We start from the raw sequence: 22,061 nt of genomic DNA on the forward strand, positions 1-22,061 counted from the left end.
TTTGCACATCTCCAGTCTGTGGGTACCTCCCCTGAGTCCAAGGAAGCTCTCATAATTATGGCTAAGGGTTTGCTTACTTCCTCTGCTGCCTCCTTTAATATAACTGGATAGATCCCATCCACCCCAGGTGCCTTTCTTGTGTTTATCTTCAACAATTTCTCCTCCACTTTACTCTCAGTAACGGCTTTTTTTCAACAGTGACCTGTACTTGTTAAGTAATTCCGCCGGTCTCCTACTCTTAATATCATTAGTGCCAACGTGTACAACTATATCACCTTTTGTGCCCTTAAAAGATGATATGCGTACTTCCTTTGCTGCGTCCTTTAATATAACTGGATAGATCCCATCCACCCCAGGTGCCTTTCTTGTATTTATCTTCAACAATCTATCTATCTTCATTTATCTTCATCATGTTTAACAAATCTGGTTAGCTATTTTGACAGAGTCACTCGTGAGCTGGATTTAGGGAATAATTTCAACATTGTTTATTTAGATTTCAGGAAAGCATTTGACTCAGTCCCACAGGAGTGGTTACTTTATAAGCTTGAACAGGTTGGAATCACAGGGAAAATCCTTAGATGGATAGCAGGATGGCTTGAGGGCACCAGGCAGAGGGTTGTGAAAAACAGTTATTCCTCAGATTGAGTTAATGTAAAAAGTAGGGTTCCCCAAGTATCAGCATTGGGACCACTGTTGTTTTTGATTTTCATAAATGACATCTATGAAAGGATAGAGGGCATGATGTCTAAACCTGCAGATGATGTAAAGATTGGTAGAGTAGTTAATGATCACTGCCAAGCAGAGCTTCTTCAGAGTGACCTAGATAGACTTCCGGGATGGTCAGAAAAGTGGCAGCTATGTTTTAATTCAGCAAAATGCACAGTCTTACACGTAGGGAACAGCAATCTCAAAATAACTTATACACATGGTGGAGTTGAACTAAAGTGAGTAGTGGAGGAAAGGGACTTGAGAGTTATGATACGGTCAGATGTGAAGTTCTCCAAGAATTGTGGACAGGTTGTATGGTGTCCAATCGATGATTTATCAAACATTTGCTAGTAGAGATAAGGATGTCATAATCCCATTATATAAGACTATTGTTAGACCTCACTTGGAATATTGCGTTCAAGTACAGAGACTACACCATAAAAAAGACATCAAGCTTCTTGAAAGGGTACAAAGATGGGTAACCTCACCTGATGAGATTGGCAAAAGGGCAACCATATGAGGCAAGACTTCAAATATGTGGGTTGCACAGCTTGGAAACTAGGCACCTTAGAGCAGACTTCATTGAGATAATTAAGGCTCTGACCAGCAAAAGTAAAGTGAATGAGGAAAAAATTTTCAATGTTATAAATGATTCTAGAACCTGGCTCCATAAATTCAAGTTACTGGGGGAGGGGAGAGAAGTTTAAGCTGGATTGCAGGAAGTTTTATTTTAGCCAGCGAGTAGAAATTACTGGAATGAGTTACCTACATGGGTGGTTAGGGAAATTCAAAGGTCAGCTGGATGGGAGGAGAGAAATGCATAGGTTGTCTATTTGCTTTTCTTTTATTATTTATTAATTACTTTAATTTTAGTATTATTTTAATTTTTTTTTTTTTTCCTGGTGCAGCATAAGCCTTAGGCTTCCTTCCACCATATGGCCTTTACTAATACTAAATAATTTGCTACTGTATTGTGTCCCACTTTGCAAATACTGAAGAACCTGTGATAAATTTGTACACCTCTGTGAAATACGGAGTTTCAATGCGGTATCCAATTCTCTAGCTATTTCAGAATTTAGATTGCCAAGAGTTTCATCATAAATTTTATGGCACCATCTGCAGTTAAAAGATTTGCTTTATTGGGCATAGCGCATCTACTGCTAACTTTACAGGCATTAATGTAGATATAGCTGCAGGTAATAAATTAACTTCATCCTCACAGAAATAAATACTTGAATTTAAATCAATTAAAGCATTCTGCACACAATATCTCAACTCAAAAAAGCTTTCAAGCATGGACAATAAACTGTTCCAACAAGTCTAGGAATCTAATTGCGTAATAATTTATTTGCCAAATTCTGCTGCAGTATACTTGTGTTTTGTTTCGGGATTTATTAGGCGCATCAGCAACTATGGCCATAGTGCGCCAATATGAAGGGCACACAGAGAAGGGTACCAAGATTGGTGAGGGGAATGAAGGAATCCTCTTACCAAGAGAGGCTTAAGTTCTGCAAATTGCAGTGGCTGGAGACTAGGCACCTGCGCGGTGATCTGATTGAGGTATATAAGGCCTCGAATGGGTTGAGCACGCTGAATTCTGATGGGATCCTTCCACTTGTTCAGATTACGAACCTAAAGGGGCATAAATTCAAATTAAGAAAAGACAGATGTAGAATAGATATGCGAAATTTGCCTTTAGCCAGCGGGTGGTTAATTGCTGGAACAAACTTCCATCTGTTGTTGTGGAAGTTGACAGGTTAAATAAATTTAAGGAGGAACTGGACAGGCATTTGGAGGGAATGGTGTGATTTTTTTATTTTATTTATTTTTTTTAAATTTTATTTATTTATTTTTTTTATTATTATTATTTTTTTTTTTGGCTGATGCTGCATAAGCTCATACAGTTGCTTTCTTGCATCACATGCCACTACTACTACTACTATATAGTAGTAGTAGTGAACGAGCACGAGAGTAGCCCGTGCAGATGTACATTTCTGCCGCTCCTGGAACAGAGAAGTTTTTTCTGATTTATTTTCTGTTTTATTAGCTTAAATTGGCATATTAACTTATTTTCTAGAGTAGTTTTATATTCTTATTTACGATATTTGGATTAAATTATTAGATTTTGTAGGTATTACTTAGTAACGGAAAGGGTATCAAATCCACGTGTTTACCTTTCGTAATTAGCCGCCATTGTTATGCGATACAAAATATCTCGAAATAGATAGCATAAGCTTAATATAGTATAGTATAGTACATAATATTGTCAATTAATCAGATAATTAATCTTGTTGAACTTCATTGTCAATTAAATTGTACTTTTAAGTATACATATAACGACTTGGGTTACGTAACATAAATAATCAGTAAAAAAAAAAATAATTAATACTTAACTTGATACGGAAGATATATAAAGGGATTTCGTAGATAACACTCGATACTGAAACATAAATATAGCATTATAACTGTGTTGAGATATAAGTTTAGGGTTTTAATTTTGTACTGAAATTGAAATTTTATTGAAATTAAATCGAAATCATGACTCTGACCAGAGCAGCAAAGCAAAAGGCTCAAGCTAATGGGAGTGCTGTGGCTCAGGGCAGAACTGAGGGGGGGGGGGGGGGCAGTTCTCCCCTGAGCACTACTTGTTGATGTTTGTGGAGCAGTCAGGTACGGCACATGATACTGCCATGGGGGATTTCTTTGTGTGTGCGCGATGCAAGGAGTGTAAGGAAATCAGGCGACAACTCAGCATTGTTATGGGCCTATATGAGAGCTTGAAGGACAGGGTGGATGCCCTCGAAGGATTAAAAGTGAGGAGCCCGTCAAGCTCTCAGCTGCCCACACCAATGCCGGAGCTTGCACTTGGTCATCGCGCAACACAGCGGCAGCCCCCAAGGCAGAATGCGTTGGTCCCAAAGGAACTAGTAGTTGTTGGTGACTCTAATGTCAGGGAAACGGGAAACATGCTTTGTAAAAAGGATAGGTGGAACAGGACCAGGGTATGTCTGCCAGGGGCAAAGGTTGATGAGGTTGTAGAGCGGATATCATCTTTTAAGAGCACAAAAGGTGATATAGTTGTACATGTTGGCACTAATGATATTAAGAGTAGGAGACCAGCAGAATTACTTAACAAGTACAGGTCACTGTTGAAAAAAAGCTGTGAATTAGGGTTGAATTTGAAAGTGTCTGCAATTCTGCCCAGACACGATAGGAGGGAGTATATGACGAGAGCCCTGTCGATCAATTTGGCCCTGGAAGGATTGTGCAAGGCTCAAGGGGTAGAATTTTTTTCAGCCTGGTCTGTACTTGTTAACAGGAGAGACTGCTTCTACAGGGACGGGATACACTTAAATAGAAAGGGTGCAAGAATGTTTGCTGATGCTATCGAGGTAGTGTTAGGTGGGTCGGAAAACTGCTAGCTTGGGGGGAGACAAAGACGAATAGATTAACAGTAGCCACTGGCAGAGGTGAAAGAGATTCTTGCACTGCTTCTATTGGAATGGGCCGCAGCCTGGAAAATAAGATGCAGGATATTTCAGAGACTGCTGGGAATCATTGGGGTACAAATAAACACATAGGTTGTGTTAGGGTAGCTAAGAAAAAGAACAGATGCATGTATACTTGCGTGTACACCAACGCTAGGAGTTTAGTAAATAAATTTGATGAATTTGAGGTATTGCTCAAAACATCAAAGCCAGATATTGTGGGGATTTCAGAGACATGGTGTCACACAGATATAAGCAATGCAGTGCAGAACTGGAATTTGGGGAGTACAATGTCTACAGAGAGGATAGACAGGGTAGGAAGGGAGGAGGGGTTATGCTATTAGTTAAGAAATACATAAAATCCAAGGAAGTGAAGCCAGTCGACATTGCTGGACAGTGCAGTTTCAAGTCAGTTTGGTGTGACATAAGCATTGGGAGATCAAAATTGAGAGTAGGAGTGTGTTATAGGCCTAATGATTCTGATGAGTATAATAAGAAACTGTACGGGGAAATAGAGTGGGCAGCAAATCAGAGAGTCTTATAATGGGGGATTTTAAATTCCCAGATATTGACTGGAATTTGGGGGCTGGTCACTCACACACTAGCAAGGCTTTTGTGGATTTATTGGATGATTGTTTTCTACATCAGCATGTTCTGGAGGCAACTAGAGGGAGTAATACTCTTAATTTGATTATCAGTAGTGATTCTTCATACATTAAGAATCTGCAAGTAAATGAACCACTGGGTGGCAGTGATTACAGTGTGCTGAAGTGGGATTTACTCAAAGAGGTAACTACCATTAGGAGTAAAGGGAAGGATTATTGCTTTCATAAAGGCAACTACGATGCACTGAGACAGTATTTAAATTCTATACAGTGGGACCAACTGATGATGTTACCAACAGCAAATTCAAAATGAGAAGCATTCAAAGAACTTATCTTGGAAGCTACTAGGCTTTACATACCAACTAAGAAATATTGTTCAGGTTTAGGCCAAAGTGGATGTCAGATGAACTAATGAGACATATGGCAGAGAAGAAAAATGCATGGGATACATACAAATTAACACGTGACACAGAAGCCTATGATAGATACAAGTTGATCTGTAACCAAGTTACAAAGGAGGTTAGGCAGGTGAAGGCCGATTACGAGAAATCTTTGGCAAGGGATGCAAAAAAAAACAGCAGAGTTCTTTACTTATGTAAACTCTAGCAGGAAGGGGATGAATCAGATTGGTCCACTTGATATCGATGGGTCAACTGTTAATGATCCTGCTCAGGTAGCTAACAAACTGAATGAATATTTTGCATCGACATTCACACATGAGGAGTTATTCAGCGAGAGGATTGCCAGAGGTGTATTCAACTCTGGCAGTAAGCTAGAGAATCTTGTAATAACTGAGAGTAAAGTGGAGGGGAAATTGTTGAAGATAAATACAAGAAAGGCACCTGGGGTGGATGGGATCTATCCAGTTATATTAAAGGAGGCAGCAAAGGAAGTAAGCAAACCCTTAGCCATAATTATGAGAGCTTCCTTGGACTCAGGGGAAGTACCCATGGACTGGAGATGTGCAAATGTGACCCCAATTCACAAAGGAGGATCAAAGGGCGACACAAGTAATTATAGACCTGTTAGTTTAACTTCTATTCCTGGAAAATTAATGGAGGCACTGGTTAAAGAAGCACTGCAGGATCATCTAGACAAGACTTCACTTATAGCTCAGACACAGCATGGTTTTGTTAAGGGGAAGTCTTGCCTGACCAATTTGATTGGATACTATGATGCAGTCACAAAAGAACTGGATGCAGGGAATAACTTTGATATTATATACTTGGATCTTAGAAAGGCTTTTGATCCTGTTGCACATGGAAGACTGCTGAACAAATTGGAAAATTGGAGCAGTGTGGCATTGGAGGCAAATTGCTGCTATAGATAAAGGGATGGTTGAGGGGGAGAAGACAGAGAGTGGTAATCAATGGACACTGCTCATCGTGGACTAATGTTATTAGTGGAGTCCCTCAGGGTTCAGTATTGGGTCTATTATTGTTTTCTGTATTTATAAATGATATTGATGATGGTATATTATTATTATTATTATTATTAATGGCCATATTGTACAAGGAAGCCTGAGGCTTATGCTGCACCAGCCAAAAAAAAAAAAAAATTCCCAAGTTACCCCCTGAGAGAGAGAGAGAAGTAGAAAGGAATCACCAAGAAAGAGAAGAATGATGATATCCAGCTCAGGACCCTGGGTTTGCCAAGCCCATACTCACTAGATGTGAGCCCCCCGGGGTTATCAAGCTTAATGTCCAAGTTTGCAGACTATACGAAGGTTGGCAGTGTTGTCAAGGACACTACTGACACTATGCTACTGCAACAGGATCTGGAAAGGTTGAGCAGATGGGCTGAGAGGTGGCAAATGAAGTTTAACATTGACAAATGTAAAGTACTACATATGGGAAACAGCAACCCCAGAGCAACGTATCAACTCTGTGGTACTACACTGACAGTGGTAGAGAATGAGAAGGACCTGGGGGTAATTGTGCAGGCAGATATGAAGTTCTCTGAGCATGCAGACGGGCTGAAAGAGTAGCTCATGGTGTCTTGTCAATGATATACAGGAATTTTTCTAGCAGGGATAAGGAGGTGATTATTCCCTTGTATAAGGCAGTGGTCAGGCCACACCTTGAGTACTGTATACATGTTTGGAGGCCTCATTTCAAGAAGGATGTAGAGCTGCTGGAATGAGTACAGAGAAGGGCAACAAGATTAGTGAATGGAACAAAGGGGTGCTCTTACGAAGAACGGCTTAAGTTTTGCAAATTACAGTGTCTGGAGACTAGGCACCGGCAAGGTGATCTGATAGAGGTGTATAAAGCCTTGACTGGTTTGAGCATGCTCAATGCTGATGGGATTCTTCCTCTTGTTGAGAATAATCACCTGAGAGGGCATAAATTCAAATTGAGAAAAGTAGGATAGACATGAGGAAATTTGCCTTTAGCCATCGGTGGTTGGTTGGTGGAATAGACTTCCATCCCTTGTCGTGGAAGTTGATAGCCTAAATAAGTTGAAGGCTCAACTGGACAGGTATTTCGAACAAACAGAGGGGTGAAGTGGAAGTGGTTATTTTTTATTTATTTATTATTATTTTTATTTATTTTTTTTTTTTGGCTGATGCTGCATAAGCTTGCTTTCTTGCATCAAATGCCTCTACTAATGCTAATGCTAATATACTTGTAAATATTTATCATTTTTGGTTGGTGGTTATAAAACCACATAAAGGTGATTTTATTTTAGTTATAAAATCACATAAAGGCGAATGTATACCCTTTATGTCTGATTAAATCATAAACAATTATATTTTAAATTAGTACCAAAAAACCGGTATTTCTGTATCAATACTGGTATGTGAATACTAGAAAAAAAAAAAAATGACTGGTATTCGGGATCCCGATATTGTAAGCCCTCGTGGGAGATGCTTTTACCAGCCTATCACTGCCTTCTTTCTCTCTTTCTTGACAAAGTACAGGTTGTACCCAGTTTTGGAGAGTAACCTTACTTTCTTTTAATATCATTTTTTTCCCCTTTCTGTTTTTTAGTTTTATTTAGGTCGAGATTCGGTATCGGGTACAGCCAATGAGAACGGCTCAGAAGGGCCGTGAATGAAGTCAGCCGGCTCCACCCAATGTATCAGATATTAATAAAATCACTCTTGAATAAACTTCTATAATCTTACACTCAAGTTTTGTGTAACTACACGTCAAACAACATATTTTTCCAGGGCCGGTCCCAAGTAGGGGCTGCGACGACTATAGCCCCCGCCCACCCATGATCAAATGTGGTGTTTTTTTACTTCTATATGATGAGTAAGGGCCTAATGATTCCCTGGTACATTGCTTCTAACACACCCTTCTAAAAGTCCAGAAACTACCCCGGTATTTTTTATAACTCAAATATCCTTAGAGAGGTCTTCATGAGAAATCGAATCTGATATTACACATAACTAAACATATTAACATTTTTTAACTAATCACCTTTGTTTCCAAACTGCACAATTCCGAAACGGCTCACTAACGTCATGCCAGTTGGGCAGAGATTCAGAAACGGGTACCCCTTTCAAAATGGCGGCGAGACAGCCGTGATTGATGCGTGTTGACTCCGCCCATTGTCACATGATCTCCTTAACACACGGAAACAGCCGGCATGGGTGGCACGCACTGCGTGCCAGCCGTGTCATCCCGGTGCCATGTACCTAACGGCACTGGAAACACGAGGCACGCTAAGGTAAACCCAATAAATTTAAAAGTTCAAGTTACAAAAATGTCACGTGACATTTGAATAAGTCGGATATAGCTTAAAAGGGGAGAAGGTAATTTAAAAGGAAATTTCGCGAAAGAAAAGGAACGGCAAATCAACAAAATTTAAAAATAAAACATTATTTCGCGAGCATTAACAACGAACTGAGACGAAGAAAAACCACTCACCTCATCGGTCGGGTGAAATTTCAACGACTTTGAACGGTCCGATGCTTGACAATTTAATTTTAAGTTACTTAATTCTTTACTTTCATTTTATTTTGTTTCTTCTTTCGTTTTAATCTTTAAAAACATAGTGGACGTGGAAATGCCGATCATTAACAATTCCACTGCCAACTGAAAGTCACTCCTTCTACTGATGTTCTTTTTTTTTTTTTTTTTTTCTAACCTCCGTTCTTCACTGTTTCCGGGTCCTACCGTAGAACTAGGAGCAGCCTTGGCTCCCCTTTTCTTCTTTCTCACTCTGTGCAAGATAGATAACCACTCTCCCATTTTTTTTTTTTTTTTTTTTTTCCATTCTCTCTCTGCTGGCACCCGACTTACATCTTCCTCTTCAATGTAGCCAGGGTGTGGCATTAAAATTATTTATTTATTCTTTAATTATTTTTATTTATTATTATTTTTTTTTTCGATTTACTTAAGCTTAATATTTTTTTTTTTCTCTAACCTGCGTTTTGCACTGTTTCCGGATCCTGCCCTGGAACTAGGAGCAGCCTTGGCTCACCTTTTCTACTTTCTCACTCTGTGCAGGATAGATAACCACTCTCCCATTTTTTTTTTTTTTTTTTTTCTTACTCTCTCTCTGCTGGCACCCCGACTTACATCTTCCTCTTCACTGTGGGATTAAAATTATTTATTTATTCTGTGATTATTACTATTTATTTATTATTTATTTTTTTTTTCATTTACTTTGGTCCTTGTGTCCCCCCAAGCCAGCGGTTTTCCGACCCACCTAGCAGTGCATTGATAGCATCAGCTATCGATGCACCTTTTCTATTTAAGTGTGTCCCGTTCCTGTGGGGGCGGTCTCTTCTGTTGACAGGTGCAGACCGGGCTGAAAGGGGCAGAACCCCTTGAGCCTTGCACCATCTTTCTAGAGCTGAGTTGATCGACAGGGCTCTCATCATATAATCCCTCATCATATATACCTAAATGCAATATTAAGCGATTGAGTTTATGTTATACGTTATGCTATACTGCTAAATTTGTAGCATTTTAAATTAGTTATAGCCTTACTAAAAGTAAAATTTCTTAGTTAAAAATAAAAAATATATGCCAACCTATGTGATTAGAACCTTCTAGTTACTTATCTATCAAAATTAAAACCCTATAATCTAACTACCATGCACTACATTAGTTATGTGCTACAATATTCACACCAAATCACCGATAGATTAAGTTGAAAATTTCTAGCTAAATTTAAAAATAAGCTAACACATGTGAGTAAGACTATTAAACTATTTATTGAACAATTTAATATGTTACTTAAGTCCAAAAAAAAAAAAAAAAAAAAAAAAAAAAGATGATAAAATTTTCCAGAAAAACTTATCCATTCCCAGGAGCTTAAAATCCTTACTTTGCACAGTTCCTACCCTCAAACCAATTCCAGTTGTTTATTCTAAGTATTGATTACACTTTAGCTGAATGCAAATTTCAGCATATGTAATCTACAACCATCCTTTTCCAATTTAAATGTTTGTTCCCTTTTGTGTGTCATCTGAGAAAGTGAAAAGATGATGTTAACATTTATTTTAGTTAACTGCTTAGTGTTCAACTAAGTCACCACACAGATGACTAGTTTTCAGACTTCAATTTAAGGAAACCCAGTCTCTCTCGATAGGTGTACCTTTTTACTTTTCTTTTGTTTCCATGCACAACAAACCTTGTTGTGCTTCTCTGCACCCTTTCTGGATCTACATCCTTCCTAAAATGAGATTTTCAAACCTGTATGTAGTAACCTTCAATACTGTTTCTTACATTTTTATTTTGAATTTTCTTACCTTCTTACTTTGAAATTATTAGTTATCTAAGGATACTGAAGATGTTTTTACCTCATTTTGCATGTACTTGTTTACCACTTTTTCACAATTTTCTTTATTAATTATAATAATTTTCTTTTCTTTACAAATTGAAGTTGGGCATTTACACTTTTACAGCTTGCCTGAATAATTCATCTTGTTAGTATTTATTTTTATGCAGGAAACTGCATATCTTAATTTTTGTGCTTGAGTATTTCATGGTTATACACAGTATGGCAAAAATAGTAATGATTGAATTCAAATAATGCAAAATTTGAATAAGGAAATATTTTCTTACTCATCTTCCTCCCCAGGGAACTAAATACATTTGTTACAGTGGTTTAAATCATTTGTTAGCATTACTTGCTTGTTCAATGTTACTCAGCAGTCACTTGCTAATAAATTGTACACATTCCACCAATTTGGGACTCTAGGGATTTTTTCTCAGGATAGAGCTTCATCACCATAAGCTGTTTGTAATGTTTCATGTGTTTCAGTGGGACTCTTCTCCAGCTTTACAAAAAACTTGATGTTGATTCTTTGGTTTCTGATGATGTTAGACACAATGCACAGAGGACGTTCATACAAAAAAACAACGTAAGGCTAACTGGTCTGGATTGTGGGATTGACAAGGTCACACTTCTGTGCTTTTCCAGCACCCTCTCTGGAGCAATACGTACTCACATTAGGTATTTTTTAAAATTCAGCTTCATTACTTTTTTGCTGCTGTCCTTTTTATTCTCCAACCTTATAACATGGCATTATATATACAACCAATGTGTATTATTATTTTTTTATTTCATAACATTGTGACTACTTTCAAAACATTTGAAAATATCTGTTGAACATTAAAATGCTATATTCCAAATGAAAAGCATAACTGCAGTTCCTGCAAAGATTATATATTTTAACTTATTTTGAGACACTGGTATTAATGTTTTTGACCTGCCCAAGTTTGACTCAGATATTTGCTTGCTACAAGATTTTTTCCATCCTTATCTTTACACATTAATACTGGCATAGTGGATCTGTTTCATATTACTTATTACACTGTATGTTTGTATTGCTTTATGCTGTTTGCTTTTATTAATTTATAATATTTTATTTCAGTTGCACTTGGTAACTGATATGAAGACACATTATACTTTTTTTCAGACTATCTTCTTTTCACTAATTTAGTTATTTATATACTATTAACAGCTGCTTTGCACTTGAAGGTCTAGTAATATATCCTTTTACAATTTTCTATCTCATACAGTTAGTGGTTTGTTACAATGATCTGAAAACACTGATTTCAGGCATTTTGATCATATTACACGGTAATCATCTTTAATGAAAAGGGGCAGTTAGGAGAGTTAGAAAATCTAATTTGGGTACTTTATACCACTAATGCATACATTAGTGGTTTTAAATTCATAATGTACACTGGTAATGCACACAGTGTATGCATATTAGTGGTATTAAACACCTTGTAAACTTCCATAATGCAGAATGAGGATTTTCACTTAATCAAGACATATCTTCCTTGCATAATATTGTACCAATAGTTCAAAGTAAATGCTTCTGAGTTTATCAAGTCTTCACTTTGGCCCTGTGGAAACATGGATTTGAATACATTACATTATAAACTGTGGGAAGAGTTAGAATACATGTTCTGCTAGCTAACAGAACAAAGGCTACCACTGATGACTAGCCTGCTCATTGGGGTAGGAGGATTATGTAAGCAAAAGAACAAACCCAGGGTCCTGAGCTGGATATCGGCATTCTTCCCTTTCTTGGTGATTCCCTTTTACTTTTCTCTCTCTCTCTCTTAGGGTAACTGGGGAATTTTTTTTTTTTTTTTTTGGCTGGTGCAGCATAAGCCTCAGGCTTCCTTGCACCATATAGCTAATAATAATAATAATCTCACTTGAAAATTGCCCCCCCCCCACTGAGAGAAACTAATAATTTCTACTCAATTTACAAAATTGAAACTCTCAATATACATAAACAGAAGTATATTATTTAATTTCCTACTTTTAGCGTTCAGCAAAAACTATTAATTCACTCGAAAACAGCAAAAATGTACGATCATAATATCAATTTAGGAATTATTACTTAGGCAAAACGGCGCTCAAAGCCATATTAGTAATAGTAATTAGCCAATCACAATGTGATTGGCTAATTACTATTGCGCCATTTCCAGGCTCCGGCGGTCATTTTTAGCATTAGCATTAGCATTAGCATTAGTAGAGGCATATGATGCAAGAAAGCAAGCTTATTCAGCATCAGCCAAAAAAAAAAAAAAAAAAAAACCCTCTCCCATTTCACCCCTCTGTTCGTTCGAAATACCTGTCCAGTTGAGCTTTAAATTTGTTTAGGCTATCAACTTCAACAACAAGTGATGGAAGTCGGTTCCACCAACCAACCACCCGCTGGCCAAAGGCAAATTTCCGCACATCTATCCGACATCCGTCCTTCCTCAATTTGAATTTATGCCCTCTGAGGTGATTATTCTGAGAAAGGTGAAGAATCCCATTGGCATTGAGCATGCTCAAACCATTCAAAGCCTTATACACCTCTATCAGATCACCTCGCCGGTGCCTAGTCTCCAGACTCTGTAATTTGCAAAACTTAAGCCTTTCTTCGTAAGAGCAACCCTTTGTTCCATTTACTAATCTTGTTGCCCTTCTCTGTACCCGTTCCAGCAGCTCTACATCCTTATTGAAATGAGGCCTCCAGACCTGTATACAGTACTCAAGATGTGGCCTAACCATTGCCTTATACAAGGAAATGATCACCTCCTTATCTCTGCTAGAAAAATTCCTGTATATCATTGACAAGACACCATGAGCTACTCTTGCAGCTCGTCTGAACTGCTCAGAGAACTTCATATCTGCCTGCACAATTACCCCCAGGTCCTTTTCATTCTCCACCACTGTCAGTGTAGTACGGCAGAGTTGATACATTGCTCTGGGGTTACTGTTACCCATATGTAGTACTTTACATTTGTCAATGTTAAACTTCATTCGCCACCTCTCAGCCCATCTGTTCAACCTTTCCAGATCCTGTTGCAGCAGCATAGCGTCAGTAGTGTCCTTAACGACCCTGCCAACCTTTGTATCATCTGCAAACTTAGATATTAAACTTGATATCCCATCATCAATATCATTCATAAACACCGAAAACAACAATAGACCCAACACTGAACCTTGAGGAACTCCACTAATAACATTAGTCCACGTTGAGCAGTGTCCATTGATTACCACTCTCTGTCTTCTGCCACTCAACCATCCCCTTATCCATAGCAGCAATTTGCCTCCAATGCCACACTGCTCCAATTTGTGCAGCAGTCTTCCATGTGCAACAGTATCAAAAGCCTTTCTAAGATCCAAATATATAATATCAAAGTTATTCCCTGCATCCAGTTCTTTTGTGACTACATCATAGTATCCAATCAAATTGGTCAGGCATGACCTGCCCTTAACAAAACCATGCTGCGTCTGAGCTATAACTGAATTCTTGTCTAGATGATCCTGCAGTGCTACTTTAACCAGTGCCTCCATTAATTTACCTGGAACAGAAGTTAAACTAACAGGTCTATAATTACTTGTGTCAGCCTTTGATCCTCCTTTGTGAATTGGGGTTACATTTGCTCATCTCCAGTCTATGGGTACCTCCCCTGAGTCCAAAGAAGCTCTCATAATTATGGCTAGGGGTTTGCATACTTCCTTTGCTGCCTCCTTTAATATAACTGGATAGATCCCATCCACCCCAGGTGCCTTTTTGATGTTTATCCTCAACAATCTCTCCTCCACTTTCCTCTCAGTTATTACAAAATCATCCAGCTCACTGCCAATGTTTACTTTACCTACATCATTCTCCTTCCTGAATAACTCCTCATGCGTGAATGTAGATGCAAAATACTCGTTTAGATTGTTAGCCACCTGAGCAGGATCCTCAACTGTTGAACCATCAATATCCAGTGGACCAATCTGATTCATCCCTTTCCTTCTTGAGTTTAAATATGTAAAGAACTCTTTTCTGTTTTTCTTTGCATCCTTTGCCAAGGATTTTTCGTAGTCTGCCTTTGCCTGCCTAATCTCCTTTGTGACTTGGTTACAGACCAACTTATATCTATCATAGGCTTCCATGTCACCCATTAATTTGTATGTATCCATGTATCCCATGCATTTTTCTTCTCTGAAACCTGTCTCATTAGTTCATGTGACAACCATTTAGGCCTAAACCTTGAACGATATTTCTTAGTTGGTATGTAAAGCCTGGTAGCCTCCAAGATTAGTTCCTTGAATGCTTCCCATTTTGAGTTTGCTGTTGGTAACATCATCAGTTGGTCCCACTGTATAGAATTTAAATACTGTCTCAGACCATCATAGTCGCCTTTACGAAAACAAAAACCCTTCCCTTTACCTCTGATGGTAGTTACCTCCTTGAGTAAATCTGACTTCAACACACTGTGATCACTGCCACCTAGTGGTTCATTTATCTGCAGATTCTTAATGCATGAAGAATCACTACTGATAATCAGATCAAGAGTATTGCTCCCTCTTGTTGCCTCACGATCATGCTGATGTAGAAAACAATCATCAAATAAATCCACAAAAGCCTTGCTAGTGTGCGAGTGACAAACCCACAAATTCCAGTCAATATCTGGGAAATTAAAATCCCCCATTATAAGACTCTCTGATTTACTGGCCCACTCTATTTCCCTGTACAATATCTTATTATACTCATCAGAGTCATTAGGCCTATAGCACACTCCTACTCGCAATTTTGATTCCCCTATGCTTATGTCACACCAAACTGACTCGACACTGCCCTGTCCATCGATGTCGACTGGCTTCACTTCCTTGGACTTTATGTGTTTCTTAATTAATAGCATAACCCCTCCTCCCCTCCTGTCCTGTCTATCCTTTCTATATACATTGTATTCCCCAAATTCCAGTTCCGCATTACTTATATCTGTGTGACACCACGTCTCTGATATCCCAACAATATCTGCCTTTGATGTTTTTATATACCGATTAAGAAATATTGTTCAAGGTTTAGGCCTAAATGGTTATCAAATGAACTAATGAGACTCGTGACAGAGAAGAAAAATGCATGGGATGCATATAAATTATCAGGTGACGCAGAAGCCTGTGGCAGATATAAGCTAGTCTGTAATCAGGTCACAAAGGAGGTTCTGCAGGCGAAGGCGGATTACGAGAAATCTTTGGCAAAAGATGCTAAGAAAAACAGCAAGGATTTCTTTACTTATATAAACTCTAAAAGGAAGGGGCTGAATATGATTGGTCCACTTGACATCGATGGTTCGACTGTTGATGATCCTGCTCAGATAGCAAACAGACTGAATGAGTATTTTGCATCTACATTCACACGTGAGGAATTATTACAGTTTGAAAATGGAAGAAGGTTATCAAATTGTAGCAGTGTGCTTAATGATTTTGTAATAACTGAGAGCAAAGTTGAGGAGAAATTGTTGAAGTTAAACATAAGAAAAGCACCTGGGGTGGATGGGATCTATCCAGTTATTTTAAAGGAGGCGGCAAAGCAACTAAGCAAACCCTTAGCCATAATTATGAGAGCATCCGTGGACTCAGGGGAGGTTCCCACGGACTGGAGATGTGCAAATGTGTCCCCAATTCACAAAGGTGGATCGAAGGGTGACACGAGTAATTACAGACCAGTTAGTTTAACTTCTGTTCCGGGTAAAATAATGGAGTCACTGGTTAAAGATGCAGTGCAGGATCATCTAGACAAGACTGCAGCAATAATTCAAACACAGCATGGGTTTGTTAAGGGAAAGTCTTGTCTGACAAATTTGATTGGTTATTATGATGTGGTCACAAAGGAACTGGATGCAAAAAATAATTTTGATATCATATACTTCGATTTCAGGAAAGCTTTTGACACTGTTGCGCATGGAAGACTACTGTACAAATTGGAGCAGAATGGTATTAAGGGTAAGTTGCTACAATGGATAAAAGGATGGTTAAGTGGGAGAAGACAGAGGGTGGTAATCAATGGGTGCTGCTCTTCGTGGACTAATGTTATTAGTGGAGTCCCACAGGGTTCGGTGCTGGGTCCACTGTTGTTTTTTGTATTTATCAATGATATTGATGAAGGTATATCAGGCTTAATGTCGAAGTTTGCAGATGACACAAAGGTTGGCAGGGTTGTTAATGACAGTAATGGCAGTGTGCTACTGCAACAGGATCTAGATAATTTGGGCAGAGGGGCTAAGAAGTGGCAACTGAAGTTCAACCTTGACAAATGCAAAGTACTGCATATGGGTAGAAGTAACCCCAGAGAAACGTACCAACTGTGTGGTACTACACTTAAGGTGGTAGAAAATGAAAAAGACCTGGGAGTAATTGTGCAGTCAGATATGAAGTTTTCTGAGCAATGCAGACAGGCTGCTAGGGCAGGTCATGGGGTTTTGTCAATGATATATAGGAATTTTGCTAGCAGGGAAAAGGAGGTGATTGTCCCTCTGTATAAGGCAATGGTCAGGCCACGCCTTGAGTACTGCGTGCAGGTCTGGAGGCCTCATTTTAGGAAGGATGTAGATTTGCTTGAGCGTGTACAGAGAAGAGCAACACGATTGGTGAGGGGAATGAAGGGATTCTCTTACCAAGAGAGGCTTAAGTTCTGCAAATTGCAGTGGCTGGAGACTAGGCACCTGCGCGGTGATCTGATTGAGGTGTATAAGGCCTTGAATGGGTTGAGCACGCTGAATTCTGATGGGATCCTTCCACTTGTTCAGATTACGAACCTACGGGGACATAAGTTCAAATTAAGAAAGGACAGGTGTAGAATAGATGTGCGGAAATTTGCCTTTAGCCAGCGGGTGGTTAATTGCTGGAACAAGCTTCCATCTGTCGTTGTGGAAGTTGATAGGTTAAATAAATTTAAGGAGGAGCTGGACAGGCATTTGGAGGGAATGGTGTGAATTTTTTTTTTTTTTTTTTTGGCTGATGCTGCATAAGCTCCTACAGTTGCTTTCTTGCATCATGTGCCACTACTACTACTACTACTACTGGAACTGGCCCACCTTCCCGTGGTGTGGACGAGTACCCAGAATCATCTGTCCAGGTGACAGATGCTTCTGGGTAGCCAAGTGGCCAGAACATAACAACAGAACGCACACACACACAATACATACAAACCTACGTCACACACACACATATCTGGCCCATTTGTAGTGATACTGTTCTTCACAGAGACACGAACCTGTGCGAACCTGCGGCCATTTCGCTGGCAAGGGCCACAACTTCACCGACTGCCCAAATAATTACACAGATGCCGTTTGTGCTAACTGCAGAAGTCAGAAAATGGATGCCTCCCATTCCCTCAGAGACAGCATGTGTCCCATATACCAAAAATACAAGAGCTTGACCCAATCCAGAACAGATTATGGCACCACACCATAAACAATTCAACACTAAAGTAATCAAATTCTTCCAGCTAAACGCTCATAGAACCAGGGCAGGATGAAAGCCGACGACGAAAATATAGATATCATCATACTCCAAGAACCACACGCTGCCGCCAATCCAGTAAGGGGATACTCCCTACAATACAAGATCATACAGCCTGAAAATGAAATCCCCTGGGCCGCTATTGTGGTCAGAAACCTAGATATAACAGTTACCAGGAACACTCACCTCTGCACGGCCTGGGCAGTCTGTGTACATCTTATCTCAGCACTGGGAGCCTTCTACGTCGTAGCCCTTTATTGCCGCCCTGGAGAGGGACATAACGATGACTAAAAGGTACCTAGAACATGCAACAAATATCCTCCCTGACCAGAAACTAATAATAGGAGCGGACGTGAACTGCAGGTCACCAGCTTGGTACAGCCATACCCCTGTCCGGGGTATGGCTGTACAGAAAAAGGTAGGGTATGGCTGTACAGAAAAAGGTAGGGTATGGCTGTACCCCTGTACCCATATGTCCGGGGTATGGCTGTACAGAAAAAGGAAGGGGACAAGGAATAGGCAGCGCCTTGAGGAATTCCTAGCAACATCAACGATAACAGTGCTAAACCAACCTAATCAACTACCGACTTACTGCAACCTACGATGGGAATCAACCATCGATGTCTCCCTAGCCACTAGGAACATTGCTGGCAATATAACAGACTGGACGGTTCAGGATGCCGGACAACGTTCGACCACAGGGTCCTGACCTTCCAACTCAACAGAGATCATCAGAGACAATATCCTGAGAGAAAAATGCTGCACAGATATGCGCTGAACACTGAAAACTGGAACCAATTCAGAGACACTCTAATAGCAGAAAAAGATACACAGCAAGCTGCAATTCAAACAAACCAAGACCCTGACCAACTCCAAAAAACAGTCACAGCGATCATTAGTAAAGCAGCGAATGCTGCCATAAAACGAAGAAAACCTGCCTCAGGTGATATACCATGTTGGAGTCCGGAGCTCCAGAGGCTCCGAAGAGAAGTCCAGGACAAACGGAAAGCATTCCAGAGAGCCAAACGCTCCTGGCCTGCCCCTGAAGTGGATGGGGGAAATCTACAAGGAGGCCAGAAACCAGTACACCTCGCTCATTCGCAGAAGTAAACAACTCTCGTGGGAAACTCAGGTCGTAACCACTGGCAACACTGATCCCTGGGGGGGGTCTACAAAGTAACCACTAATAAAATCCCCATGGGAGAGGTAATTTCAACCACAATAACACCACAGGGAGATGCTACCAATTCTTGGGAGGCATCTGTTAACAATATTTTGGACGCAACCTTCCACCCTCATGTAGACCCGCAGACACCCCAACAAATCAAGATGTGCACAGAGAATGACGACTACCGAACAGAAGACAGGGAACCGGATTTCCCAATTCAGGAATTACAAGCGGCTGCGCACCTTATTAAAAGTAAGAAATGTCCGGGTCCGGACCTCTTGGAGCCGGAAATCATCAGAAAGGTGGTGGAGATGGCCCCGATATGCTACTGAATCTCTTCAATCTATGTCACCAAACTGGGACCTATCCGAAGGACTGGAAAAAAGCAAATATTAAACTCATAATTAAAAATCCGACAAAATCACCAGACCAACCGTCTTCCTACAGACCAATAGCCTTACTAACAGTCTGCAGTAAACTCTTGGAACGATTCCTGTTAACCAGAATACAGGCTCACTACCTACAGGCAAACCTAATGTTCCCAAACCAGTACGGCTTTAGACCGGGAACGTCGACTGTAGATGCCCTGAAGAACCTCCTTGCACGTGCAGCTGCCACAGAAAACAAATACTTCCTGGCTATCTCTATCGACTTCGCTTGGGCGTTCGACACCCTTTGGTGGCCGAGCGTCCTGGCCCGGCTCCGGGGGAGTGGGATGCCAGGCAACCTCTATCGAGTAATCCAAAGCTACCTCTCCAGTAGACTCATCATGGTGAATGAATGCTCCATATAAAATACTCACCAGAAAAATCCACAAGGCTCCGTTTTAGCACCCACGGCATGGAACATCGTCTTGGATGAATTCCTAAATACCGATATTGGAGGGGCATCTTCACAAGCCTTTGCAGACGACCTCATCCTGATGATAGAAGCAAACAGCAGAATCCAGCTGGAAAGAAAGGCAAATCATGCCCTTAAAATCCTACAAGAGTGGACCAATATCCACTTCCTTAGGATCTCTGCAACCAAAACGGACTCCATTCTCCTCAAGGGTGCCCTAGATTACAGGAGACCCCCACAGATTAAGATTGATGGTATCACACTCCGACTGTCCAAGGAACTTAGATACCTGGGAGCAATACTGGACCCCACTCTCTCCTTCCAGGCACACTTGAAATATATCCGTAAGAAGATACGGGGCTATACAGCCCTTGTTACCAGAGTCGCAAAAAGGGACTGGGGATTGAAAAAGAAGACCCTCAAGCTGTTTTACAAAGCCGTCTTCCTGCCGATTGCTACCTATGCTTCCGGAGCATGGTAACCCAAAGTCACCATGGCTGTAAATCGCAGAATCCTCGACTCTATCCATAGAGCCATGCTGTTCGCTATAACCCGGGCCTGCAGCACAGTTAGCACCCACGCGCTGCAGGTACTGGCGGGAACCCTACCTTTAGACCTCGAAGTAGCTAAATGTGGAGTATTATATGAACTCTCCAAGGGAAGAGCCTGCACCTTCGCCGGCTTCGACGCAGATCCTACCACAAACAGTTTGACTGAGAAAAAGAGACTTACAAATCACCTCATGCAAACCTGGCAAACCAGATGACATGTAGACATGTATAGTATCTTATGTAGGACGGCACCTGAAAGAAAGTTCAACTCCGTCTTTGTACACTATGATGGTTATAGAGCACTGTAACAGGCCAGAAATGTGTGTAATGTTATGTTCGTGCAGTGTGTGTGTGTGTGTGTGTGTGTGTGTGTTGTTTTGTTGTTTAGTTGTTTCTGGCCGTTTTGTCACCAGGCAGGCAATCACCTGGAAAGCCTGCCCAGTGTCCATCTACACCACGAGGAGGTAGGCCACAACTGCGAATGAACCATGGCCAACCTCAACAGTCACGCACTGAATGTCCAAAGAGGGTTTTGAGCCATTCAAAAGCACCCCGTGCCAGCAAGCCGGCAACAGAGCGCGCGCACACACACACACACACAGTCATTCCCAGGGGACAGGACAGCAGAAGACGAAGAAATAAGGATGAGAATAGCATAAAGTTAAAAAATAATAATAAAAGAATAAAAAAAAGAAAGAAAAAAAAATATATATATAAAAAAACAAAAAATAAAATAAATAAATAAATAAAATAATAATAAAATATAAAAAAATAAAAATAAAATAGAAATAAATAAAATCTTTATCCATTTCTTGCCCATGTCTTTATGCAGTGCTGCTCAAAGTAGTCCACAAAGAGAAAAAGGTGTACTGTCAAACAGAAGTAGTAATGTCATTTAAACATGATCGGAAGGAACAAGTTCTAGATATAATTCTGAATTCTGTTAATCTGGAGTGGTGTCAGAAGTTTCTGGTCGATGACGGTATCACTGAGCAGAGGAAGGATTTAGTTGCAGAGAGTCTTGATAAAGGATGAGTCAGAAAAGTGCAGCATCTGTTAAAATCTTTGCGTGTTCTTGAAAAGCCACATCAATTTTATATTTGACATCATCAGGACGACGAGGCAGCACACAGTTGTATTATGATTTATGATGTGTTTTCAGTTTGATTTCTTGAATTAACATTGAGGTTGAAAGCCTTCCTGCGATTAAAAGCAGCATTGCAGAAGGTTTGAAGGGCCTGGAAATTGTTGACAGAAATGAGTATCTTCTCACCTCCGGGACACAAGTTTGGTACTGTTGCCTTAAGAGCCAATCTTAGATCCTCGTAAATGGAGCATTCAAAAAGTACGTGAGGAGAATCTTCCGGTAGCCCACATCGACAGGAGACTGTATTGGAAAGTCTGAATTGGTAGAGTTTTGCGTTAAGCGAACCATCACCAGTTAGTATGTAGGAGGTAAACAATGAGGGTGAAAACCATTTTCTGGTGG

The 22,061-nt window shown here is 40.1% G+C and overlaps 1 protein-coding gene across 3 annotated transcripts in view; it reads right to left on the minus strand.

Annotated features, from left to right (window-relative positions):
* The window catches only part of LOC150088228 (uncharacterized), a 107,936-nt gene extending 99,613 nt beyond the window's left edge, over positions 1 to 8,323 (minus strand). For all 3 annotated transcript variants that reach the window (XM_090370638.1, XM_090370637.1, XM_090370636.1), the window contains exon 1: positions 8,230 to 8,323. The gene's annotated coding sequence lies outside the window, so the exon portion shown is untranslated. The remainder of the gene's footprint in view (positions 1 to 8,229) is intronic.
* Positions 8,324 to 22,061: the final 13,738 nt, after the last annotated feature.

This window comes from Mastigoproctus giganteus, chromosome 3 (genome assembly GCF_048544385.1).
Source record: "Mastigoproctus giganteus isolate SK-2022 chromosome 3, ASM4854438v1, whole genome shotgun sequence".
NCBI classification, from domain to species: domain Eukaryota; kingdom Metazoa; phylum Arthropoda; class Arachnida; order Uropygi; family Thelyphonidae; genus Mastigoproctus; species Mastigoproctus giganteus.